This window comes from Protopterus annectens, chromosome 12.part0 (assembly GCF_019279795.1).
Source record: "Protopterus annectens isolate FY-2018-M chromosome 12.part0, PAN1.0, whole genome shotgun sequence".
NCBI classification, from domain to species: domain Eukaryota; kingdom Metazoa; phylum Chordata; order Ceratodontiformes; family Protopteridae; genus Protopterus; species Protopterus annectens.
In genome coordinates this window covers 64,672,251-64,685,152 of record NC_056746.1, presented here as the reverse complement: position 1 = coordinate 64,685,152, position 12,902 = coordinate 64,672,251, and positions in this window count along the sequence as shown.

Genomic DNA, 12,902 nt, shown 5'->3' with positions numbered 1-12,902 from the left:
TCTTCAGCCATTTAAGCTGCATTAACTGTAGCTAAGCAATGGGCAAACCCATGCACCTATGGTTAGCTTTAATCAGATTCATAATAAAAAAAAGGTTTATTTATTTGATTTGTATTTTCTATTGCTGTTGTACATGTGGGGGGATGTTGCTGGGGATATGCGGACACCTATGAGTGGTCTCATTCATTCCTTTGGCCTTTCTGCTATTCTTCATTGCGGGGGCATGTATATTCTGAAAGCTCTGCTCTCAGACACACCCCCTGCACTCTTATACATTTTGTGAAAGATTAGAAGCTCAGGCAGTGTGCCTTTATTAATATTAATGGCGCACTGCTGTCCTACCCCTAAACAGCCGCTTCCATGCAGGACTAAGCTAGTCCTGCATGGAAGATTAGTAAATCTGGGGGAATATGATAAACTGTATCCCCACACATTTTAATTTCTACTTTATACAATCACTATCTCTCTTAGACACTAGCACATCTACTCCCCTCACTCTACCCCTGTCGAATCAAAACCACCCACAGCTCTTCAGTTTTAGCCCAATACCTACATCGCTTGTAAGGAAGTTGCTCCTTAAACTAAAAACTACTTCTGTAGCTGTAGACTAACTATAATCAGACTACCTAAAACTGGCTGCAGAAGTTATAGCCTTCCCTGTGTCCATGCTAATTAATAGGCCCGTAGCAGAAAAATACGTCCCATCACTTTGGAAAAAATCCTACATCATACCATTGCACATCTGCAGAGTTTAATAACTACAGACAGTTTTTCTCTCTCCCTCTCCAAAATATTACAGAAATTCATCCATATGCAACTGATGCCATACCTAACCTCAAATACTCTGCTCTCAGAAATGCAACATGCCGTTAGGCCCCAGCACAGCACCACTACTGCACTACTACATTTTATCGATGTAATAAACCAACATTGAAAAAGTGGTCTACTTGTGTCCGCCATGTTCTGAGACTTGTCAAAGACTTTTGATATCGTCTCACACCAGCAATTGCTCATTCACCTCTCCTCAATAAGACTTTCACAGTACTCCTTGTTGTGGTTTCTTAGTTACCTATCTGGAAGGCAACAAGCCATTAAATGGCAACAAGCCTCCTCATCTTGTGAACCAGTTACTACAGGTGTCCCTCAGGGCCTAGGTCCTAGGTCTTCTACTATTTAATATATTTATTAATGACCTCCGCACTTCCATTTACCATGCTAGTTTAGTTCAGTATGCAGATGACTCAATATTAATATGTGCAGCCTCAACAATAAATAATCTCCAAGCCATTACCCAAAAGTCTTTCTCCTCTGTAGAAACCTGTCTCAAACAATCAAACCTCCTACTCAACCCCAAGAAAATTAAATTAATGCTTTTCACCTCAAAAAAGTTGCCAAAATCAAAAGTAATCTTTTACCATAAAGTCAGCAAATAATACTTTCACTGAAACTGTAACTCACAGTAATTTCTAGGCTTTATTATATATGACAGTCTCAAATATGACCATCATATACTGCACACCATTAAATCTACACACCAGAAACTAAGCTCCCTTTATAGGATAAATAGATTCCTTACAAATACTGCAAGAAAAACTCTAGCCACCACCTTCTTACTGCTGATTCTCTTATACTCCGTTCCTATCCTAACAAATTTAAACAATACTCAAAAATAGAAACTTGCCTCCTGCTACATTAAAATAGCTAAATTTGCCAGCATTCTCCCTCATAGGACCTACCATTGTCTTAGCTTAAGGCAATTAAACTGGCTTGAACTGCACAACTGTTTAACATATCCACAACTAATTACAGTACACAAACTCATTCATCATCCAGAAAAATGCTTTGTACTACAAATCTTCTTACTATCCTACTGTCCAGCAAGGGGACCTCAGTTCTAGTAACACATTCTTAATGCTTATAAATAAGTCAAATAATGTTGCAGGAGATTCACTCTACTCCTAATGCATTGCTAAACTCTGGAATAGTATCTCCCACATAAATAAATCTCTCTGACAAACTCAGTAGTTTTAAACCAATGCTTAAACAACATCTTAACCAGTCCTAGTCCTGTACATGCTCACCACAGGGTTAAAACATTGTATTCACCATATGATACGCTCCAAATATTATCCTTAAGCATATTATTTTCAACCTCTTACTAAAAAGGCAAAACAATTTGTATACATAACTGCTGCCTGTTCAATGCACTAAGTTGCATGTGTGCTTTCTCTTTAGTAACTTCCGCCTCTGTAAAATCTTAGAATGTATAAATGTAACTACTGTTTGTGTATAAATGTGAATAGAGATATAATGTCCCTGTGTATGACTGGAACTTAATACAATGCAATGTAAGGAAATGGAGCTTTTCTCCCTGGGCCTCCTCTGAAAATGGGTATTACTCAGCCGAACGTTCCTGGTAAACAGACAACTAAATAATAAATAAATAAATAAATGAAAATACTGCCAATGGCCAAAGGAGATCAACATAGCAAATGCACTCTAGGATTACTGAAATGATCCAGCATTTCTTCAACAGGGCCTTGTATGAGAGAAGATGGTGACAGCAGGAGTCCACCTACACAAACAACACTCATATGGACACAGGGAGAGTTTCTAGCATTCATGTTTGGGGTGACTGACTGCTTCCTCATATGCGAATGAAGACTAGATATTGCAGCAGAACTGATGGCCTGGGTGGTTATTAACATACAAATAAATCATGTAGTATAACATGTCAGAGCCATTACCATTCATATTTTGAATTCAGTCACATCATTCCTACAGCCACCTCAAGGCTTTAGCTGCCATAGATGTCTGCACCTGGTATGGTGGATTAAATACTTTACATGCCATGCACACCAGACTGATTAAGTCTCCTTTAGCAGGTGATTCAGTGTAAGGGTTCTCCACTGTCCACCATGTATGTTGGCATACCTGATGGCAGGGAAACAGATGAGTGTGGGAATGATGATGGTCAAAGCATGGTACAGTTAGTGGCCACAGTGGCACTCTTTTTCCTGGTCACAGTGGTGTACATATTACCATCTCCTTCAACTGACACAACTCTATTGCCTCTGCAGTCCACCTCTCAGACCCAGGAGACCACTTTATGGCAAGAAATTGCTGACACAAGAACTCAGAGTACACCCCTGTCTCCAGCAACTCAGATAAAACTGAGCATTGTCAGCTTCAATGAGCATGGAGCCAATGGTGGAGGATGAGATGATGGTGATTGGCAGTGACATGGTTACACCCATATGCTTCAGCTGAGTGTCTCCAATGTCATTACACAATAAATAAGTAGAACAGTCATATAGGCTAAGTTAGAGACACCAAAGTCACATGACAGCTAATAGGTGTAGTGCATGGGCTGGGTAATAATATCAGACAGGGCTTTGCCTATATAGGTAGTACTGTGGAGATGCAGAATGGAGAACCTATATCTCCCAGGGGCATGTCTGCTACCATACACTGGGGGCAACATCATTCATGTGATAGTACCACTTCTTCCTCCACTGGGGAAGCTCATTTTGGGGCAGATAGCACATGTGAAGGTCCCATAGCATCATACCCTTTACAACTACTGCCAATGTTGGTGAAGTCTGGCCCACAGTGAATGTATTTGCATGCATGCAAGGCATATTTGATGGACATCCCAGTGGAATGGCCCACAATCTAGTTAAACAAGCATGCCATTCTCTGTGCAAGCCATTGGCCATGCAAGTGACATTACACAGAGTGGAAGCCCTGAAGAAAAGGGATGTGTATGTTTGGCTCACAGATCTACCCATGGTACTATGGACCTGTCACAGAAATAGACTCTCTGTCACACACACACACACACACACACACACACACACACACACACACACACACACACACACACACACACACACACACACACACACACAAACACACACACATGCAACACAATCATACACATGCAATGTGTCAACATAAGCAGGGGCTGTGTCCACTTACACACAATCTGACTTCTTTATCCAAGTATTCTGGGCAAAGCCAAACATAAAGGGAAACACAGGACCAAAATTGGGGAAACGTTTTGAATGCTAGTTTAATTCACTGAAAAAAGTTAATAGAATAATAGGTTTTGCTCCAACATGCATTTTCTAAACAATAAGACATATGGAATCTAATGTTTGACATTACTTGATGACTGTAATCCATAGTGATTTGCCAGAAAATCCAACATTTTTTGATGGTCATGGCAAAAATATGAGCAAAATCATGGACATTCTGCAAAATTCTGGACAGTTGACAGGTATGGAATCCCTCACATCTGTGCTTGAGATACCCCTTTGAAAGCAAGAGGAGATTCTACCTACATCCTGCACAGTCTTTCTGGCTCACCATACTCAACAGGCAATGGAACACACACACACACAGATACACACACTATTAGCTCCCCACCTACAATGCACATTGTCAACCCTTGTCATTGTGACCCTTCCCACCAGTGCATATGCTACCCAGTCTAGCAGTTGGCTCAAAGGTTAAAGTTGCAAGCTATACTTTCTATGGTACGGAGTTTGATTCTCACAGCCCTTCATTGCCTACTGTGTGACCTTGAGCAAATCACTTAACCAGACATCATTCCTGGGTCACTTCTGAAAAGGGATTGTATGTCCAGTAAGCAGTCCTGGTTAACAAATAGGATTATTATTATTATTATTATTATTATTATTATTATTATTATTATTATTATTATTATTAATATTATTAATGCTACTGGTGTAGTGTGTGCCTGATACACAGCATGGTCAGTCCATGTACTGTATAGTAATGGCTGGTTGTATCATTGAGTGTGACTGTTATGTCTAATTTGGTGCATAGTTGCGAATGAGTTACTGCATCTTAGCCAAAACCATGCCTCATATGATCATTCCCTACAGCCGGGTCCTACATGCAAACCTTAACAGCTCTCCATCAACAACCACTGCTGGCTTCAGCAATCCTCTGCTCCAATAGCAATACTCTGCTGTATCCCTCTATTTAACAACATGTTGTGTAACATTGTATACATATTGAATATTTTGCTGAAGTTTTCCAAAGCATTACTGTACCATACCACTGGGGGCATTCAAGCAAAAGAAGCAGGCCTTTATCACTCCGATCACATTGCCAGTGATGGTGCCTGTCTGCAACAGAGTGGTGTTATATGCATTTTCAGTCATGGTCTGTGGGTTTCGTATTGATGCCATGGATCATGGTTCCAGGGTATATCTGGCTTCACCAATAAGATGTCCCTGAGATAAACCACTCCACATAAATTACTGATATAAGTTGCATGTTTGCCAAATGTAGGACTTGTCAGCACTGTCTGGGTGGAGTTTGTATATTATACCCTGTGCATTGCAGATCACCTGGCAGTTCAAGTGCAATCCTTAAGATTGATATGGTGTTGACCCTGTGTCCCCAGAGAAGTACTGGGGACAATATTGTTGCAGTCAGTGGTACCATATAGTTCATTGAAGTGGGCAATGGCACAAAACACTCCCATGGTGTTGCGTTTCTCCTTTGTGGTATGTAGAAACAACATGCTGCCTGTCATGTGCTGTTGCATGGAATTGAGAATGTGGTGTAATGTCCCTGAAGTAAATGCCTGGGGTACACCCATAGTGTCCTAAGCTAGCAACTAGAAAGGCACTTAGCAAGGACTTTCAATGCTGCACTTGGTGTCCACTGGAATCAGTAGATATCAGTACACATCCCATTAGCCTGCATGTGACACCACAGTAGTGGGCCACTATTTTGAGACTTGGATTTGACCGAATGTTATGTGCTCTCAGACCTTTGACACATACAGCCTACTGTAATGCTAACAGGTCTGCTCCTGTTATTGATTCAATAGGTATATGCTCTAAAAAATGGTGTACCTCCCCATCACTTTGCTCCAAAACAGCATGGTGTAGCTTGCCTTTGAATCCCTCTAAATAGCTATTCCAGTGTAAGTCTCCAGGCTGAGAAAACATGGCTAATTTGCACTATCCTCACTTCTTGAACTGCCTCTTCTGCATGCAGCAATGTCATGTCTGGTAGATGATGGCAATGTTACCTACCTGTGACTGCATACTGCTGTAGCCGTATAGCACTCTCTGAATCAGAAACACATATCACACTGGGCAAACTTGCTTGTAACAGGTTGTGCAGTGCGCCATGTTTTTCTAACCCCACCCCACCTAGTTTTCTTCAAAAGTGTAAGACCACCACTGCTGTTACTTAAATCTCTGCTGGAAAAAGATAGTCAATTTATTTGTAATGGATTCCAGCTGACTGGCTTACATATGAGTTTACTGTATACAAATGATATCAATAATTGAATTATATAGTAGTCCCTTAAAAAGTTTTGATTAGGCAGAAAGCTAAATACCCTCAAGATCTCATGATGCAATATTAATTGCCATACAACCAATGATCAGAAAGATAACCCTATAGCTAAATAGCTCAGAGAGCTCTATTTGATTATTCAAGCATTACCAGCTGGGTAACAAAAATAATATTACTAATGCATTAAACCTACATTTTAAAATAAATACTTTGTAATATATTTCAATGTTATTTGATTATTGCAAAGTTCATTTTGTGAAAAATGTCACTCTTCTCCCAGAACATGATTCTAGCTGTTATGTGGTTGATCTATAATTGGCAACAAACCTTAAGACAAAAAAGTACAATAACTATAAGCTAGACACCTCTACATAACAAATAGGTACAAAATATTGCTGGTTGTAGAAGTTTCTACAATAACCAAGCTCTCTGTTAGCTAACAACTATTTAACAAGCTTTTTAAGGGCTAATGGAAAAAAGCACCAATGGAAAATAATATCTTGATATGACTGATATATTCATACATGCCACCCTGGCCACAATCAGATTTAAGATCGTTGCAAACCTTCAAAATACATATTTATTTTCAAATAATTGTTGCTGATGGAGCTCCTTAAATAGAATTAATAAAAACTGAATAGTTTTCAAATTAACATTGTCTAAGATGACAGCAGAATGCCAACCAGCTATTTTCAGAACATCTGCTCATTTCACTAGAAAGCAGGTTATTCTTTTAAAGGATAGCAAATCATACTTTGTGAGTCATACATCACTTGAACTTATATCTTATAGACATTAGTTGGGAATTCCCTGACTTCTTTTAATCAGTATAATCCATTTAAAATCTATTACTGAATGTTTTACTGGAAGGACAATGATGAAGCAAAAACTGACATAAAAAAATATAAGAATCAATGAGTGTCAGTCTACATGATGACATACTTGAAGAAACAGAAATAAATTATTATAGTATTTGCTTTTCCATATGACTTCAGCAGACTTAAAAATGAAGTTTCTTGGCAGACTAATCTGTCACTGGGCTGAGCCTTTAAGTTGGGTTGGGTGGTAAAGGGGGCATTTTTGTGAGGTCACAAGATAGGTGGAGCAGGGGAGGGAAGCTATATAAAGTTAGGGGTGGGGAGGGGCTTCCTATTTGGCACTACAGATTTTGTTGTCCACCCTCCCTCCTCTAATGTTTTGTAGGTTGGGGTGGAAAAAGGGGCCTAGTAGTTGTAGCCCCTTCTCCCCCAGATGTTTCATTTGGCACTATCACTGGTTATGGTATTCTGCCTGTAGGAAATGAACTTTGGTTAATGAGCAGTGGGACGCTGTTATTAAGTTGTGTTAAGCTGTCTAGCATGCTACCCAGTTACTGGTGTGAGGATATTATATATTGTTATCTCTGCTAGCACAACTGGCTGAAGTTTTGTAAATAATTGTATACTACCCTGTGTTACATATGCCAGCCTGACTAGCTATAAAGTTATAAATTAGTTTATGTCTTTTGATTATCAGTCTGATTTATGTAATATGTTTGAATGTCAAACAGTGTTCTTCTGGCTGACCAAATGTACATATTTTATTTTTAAAGAGAATTCTGAATACATGTTATGCCAGAGTCAGCTGACCTAGATGTGATGTCATTGTGTGCTAGAGCTGGGAAAATAGAATCTTCACTGCAACTGTCTGTTTTCTTTTCAAAGTCTGATATGAGAGAGTAGAATTCTCATAGCAGCTTCTTGTTACTTTAAAAACAAATCTGCAATAAAAGCAGGTTGCGAGTCAGTTGTTTAGTTTTCATTCAGTTGTTTTCAGAGCTGTTCAGCAGTAATAGTCCAGTTGTTTTCCAGAGTAGTTGTTTCAGTCGTTGAGGACAGACAATAGCCTGGAGTGTTGATATAATTCCTCATCTTGCCTTGCAGAAGTAAGTGTATAATCTTCCCTTGCTGAGTTATTTAGATTAGATAGGAACAGTTAATCTTCAGATAGTCAGAGAATTACAGCTAGTTAGTTAAATGTTTTCTAAAATCAATGTGAGATCTGTACTATAGTATTATTTTCATATTTCCTGTTTGTGAAACTTGGTTGTTTATTGGAATCAGTTATTCAGCATTTACATGCTTTAAATCCTCTTATTTATTAAGTGTTTTACTACATCTCATTGTGGCTGGTTATTTAGTGAATACGTTTAATAACTTGAGAGTGTTTATGTCTATTGTGATAACACCATGACAATTCAGAAATGCCTTACTGCTTGGGTTACATGTTACCATTTGTATCAATACCTATTTCACCCAATTTAATTGAACATTCCTTTTGAAGGGTATTGTGGCATTTGACTGGTGGCAGCCAATACCTTGTAATTCGGCCAAATTAACATAGCAGATAAATCTGTTTCAGTCTTTCCCAAGAGTGTGTGTATGTGTGAATATCAGACAATTAAGAGTGGGTGTGTCAGGTACCTAGAACATGAGACAGTGCTTTGCAGGGTTAGTGTGGCAACTCATATGGAGACCTGGAGTGAAGCATATAGTCAAATCCCAGGTTTGGAATCTGTTCCCAGTATATTCTTTGGGGAAATTGTGGATTTCTATCCCTGATTTTAGTGACACCCCTTACCAAAGACAGTTGTGAGGATTGAGACTCCTTAGTTACTGTCCCGGGGGTAAAGAGGGCACATCATTACTGTAAAGAAGTGTTGTTGAAATTGCAAATGTATTCCAGGAGGAGGTAAATTGTCTATCATGTTGCTTGGTTGTCTTGGTATAATATATTGATGTGTTTTTTTGTTGTTAATAAAGCTGTCGGTTACTGGTGTTTTTATATTGTAATAAAGCTGATCGTAAATCATGAGAGTTGTCAAGTTATTTTGTTGCTGGGACGGTGATAGTCTGTTGACAGCAAGAGTTCACAATACAACACATTTTATATTCTCTCTAAATGCTTCAATTACACAGCTAATCAGTGAACATAATGAATGACCAAGTAATTAAAATCTAGGAAAGAGTTTAAAAGTATAATTTATGTTTTAAATTAATTTTCATTAAAGCAGATTATAAGCTAATGGTCTCACTGTGTTCTGGGCCTTTCTCAGCATTCAAAAGAACTTATATCCTTTAAAATTCAGCTTAATAATATTACTGAAATGCCTTTTATCACGTGTGTTTAAGTGAAGTCTAGTAATGTTGACACTGAGCACAAAACAAAAAAATATGTGTCAAAGCTGACTTCCTACTATGTATACTTAAGTGAGGACCAGCACATTAGAATGTCTACAATATAAAGATTTTCCTAACAGGATAATAATGTAAACCAGGAAATACTAAAAAACTGAAGGTCTCCAAGTAAAAAATGTCAATTACCAATGATCTCTATGTATGACCTTTAGGTTGTGCTGTAACAAGGCACATTTTTGTGACTGAGCTTAAAAATAAATAGAATACCTCCCCTTCCATATGCAGATTGTCCATGTAGTTATGAATAGCATTTATTTAAATACAAAACATACAATGTCATGGCCTATACCCTGTGTGCAAATGTTAAGCTGAACAAAAGAAAGGAAATATAAGCAGAAACAAGACAAACTATATTAGGCTGTAATTGTTATTGCAAAATACTTCTCACAGCCAGATACATCAGTTTCGATCATACTGCACCCCCATGATATATCAGGTTAGTTTTAAAGTGGATTCCTCATTAGGACTGGGGATAAGTCACTTATCTACTAGGATATTAACCTATTTCACGTGATTTGGAATAAACCATGCCTGTCACATGATAAATGAACATACCTCATCATCCCACCTGCATTATTTCATTGATATACAAAACATATAATCCATTAATTTCTCCTCACTTGAGAAATGAACTATATAAACTGTTTTTTGCCATTATATAAAAGGGTATCTGAAAACTTGCTATAGAACTGTATATACATTTTACTTGTTAATTTAATGATTATAACATACTCCTGAGTTGAGGCGACCCTGAAATTATAGTTCTTTTACTAGCATGAGAAACTGGAAGACTTGGCAGGGACAGTGAGTATTAACAGCTGAAGCCAACTGACCTATCCTGTAGTGAGAGAAGTGGTTCTGCTCACAACCTGAGGAATGTAAAGTCTGTGGCATGTAGTAGTATATGCCTGGATGATGCCATGGCGCAAGAAGCCAGAGGAACTGCCACGTGTAGACACACATATGTACATATGCTTGTCATTATAGAGTAGCTATAGTAAGCATCGTGGTCACAATGGAAAAGGGTAGGTTGCAGAGATGAGTGCCTCATACATATGACAGCTCACTTCCAATGTCTAAGTCTCAGTTCTGAGGGGAACAAATGTGCTGCTTGGCTGTCACCCCTATCATGTTTCAAAATAGTTGAAGGCCTCTTACTTTGATCAAGGAACACATAGGTCTTGCTCTAGTCCTGAAGGACAAGAAATAGGCATATAGTATGGTGAAGGAGAGATTGATGGTCACTAGAGCTGAAATAAGTGCATAGCCTGACACACTGGTAAGTTGGAGTTTTACAAGAAAAAAAAACAGTAAGACAAATCAAAACATTTTAGCATCACAGCAAGCCCTTCTGCACCCCCTTACACTCTCACAAATATGCTAACTCCAAGATTACTTGACTTTGGGGTTAAGTAGAACAAATCCTTTCTCTCAGGATTCCATGATCCTGAAATAGTAAAATCTCAGTGTGGAACTAACACAGGTTCAAATAACAGTAACAAACTTTTCCCCTTATAAACAAAAATGGTTTTGACAAAATACTCATGTCTTTCTCTATTCTTTAAATTACAAGATACATATACTCACCATATCATCATTTCAGACTTTATGTGTACCATGCAGCATTGTTTTAGTCCAAAGAACATTGCAAACACTGTTCTGCTAGCTATCCATCTCCTGTACAGCCATCCAAACTGCAGCAGGTTAGTAGGTGCACAATTCTTGGGCCTGCAGAAAACATTTGACATAATATGTTACTCTTTGGGTGTCCTGAATGAGCATGGTTTTGCCTTCTTTTCTAAGAATGGTTTGTATAGCTGGAAGATGGACAGTTGACAGTTTATAACAAAGAGGGCTATCTTTCAATGTATAAAACAAAGATATGTCTTGGTTTCTATCTCTTGACCTAGGAATACCTTAGACCTCTGTATTAGGCTCATTTCTGTGTCCAATATTGGTGAATATTATTAATCACTATTGAATTTGACTGATAATTAATTTTTTCTGGTGAATGCACTACTATATTATTGGGCCTTCTTTTGAATATGTTAATTCAAAATTGTAATTTAGAATGCACTTAGTACAGCTGTGGCTGAGAGGAATGGTGGTGGATCTGAACACTTCTAAAACAATTTAGTATGATTCACCTCTAAGTGCTTCCAGCATTTTGTCTCTGACTCTTCTGCCGACACTAATGTTGCATTTTCAGATAACCTCGCATATCATCTCACCATTTGAGGAAGTCAGATCTGCTCAAATGATTTGCTATAGCATTATAATCAGCTATAGTTTTAAAAACACAAACAGTACTAAGATTTGAATTGCTCAATAATTAGTCTGATTTTACAAAACACAACCTAAAAAAAATCTCTCCGAGCCAAAGAAATTCATGTATCCTATTTGAAGGAAAGACCTTAACTTTATTAAAGCATTTGTTTCAATTGTACGAAGTAATCACTTTTTGTCTCATCTCTGTAGGTCTGTAGGTATCTCTTGTCTCACACCATAGATGATGCTATTGTCAATGAAGATGCTTCTTCCGTCGTACATTAAATCCACCAACTGAGTCAAGAATCTAATAGAAGTACTGTAGATGTTAAAAATCAGGAGTGGGGCAGGAACAGTAACAGCCTTGAATTTTGGTAATAGGTAATTCCATAGTGAAAAGCTTAGATATACGCTTCCGCAGGCTATCGGTGACTATATAACAGCCGTCTGTTATGTTGTAGGATGAATGATATAAAGGTAAGTCTAATGTGGATGAATAGAAATGAAGTCAAATATCATCAGATTACAATTGTATGGAATAACGATAGAAAAGTTTAACCTCGATGAGGCAGTTCATGATACCACTGATAGTAATTACAAGGCAAGTGATTTGTTGTTATTTTCTATAATATATTACTATCATATGGATATAATATCAAAGAAAAGGGAAATTTTCTCAAGGAGATTTGCATTTAATAAAGGAAAAAAAAAACATTCATGTCTGTTGGAGAGTTTTATGCTTAAACAACACCTTTTTCTCATAAGACAATTTGTACCTAAGATATTTTTAGAAAAAGATTTTGAGATGAAGATTTATGAGGTAGATAATGTCTTATTTATGAGACACCTCTAATAAGGCCTTGATGGACAGAAACGAACATGTGGAAATACATTTTTTTATGAGTAATATCTATAGCCTCACTCATAAACTCCTTGCACTGCAGGACAATATGTGCATTGAAAAAACTGATGTGCATATAATCCGTAAGATCTGGTTTGGGTAAAACTGCCCCTCATTCACTATCCCAGAATAAAATGGTTATCACAACT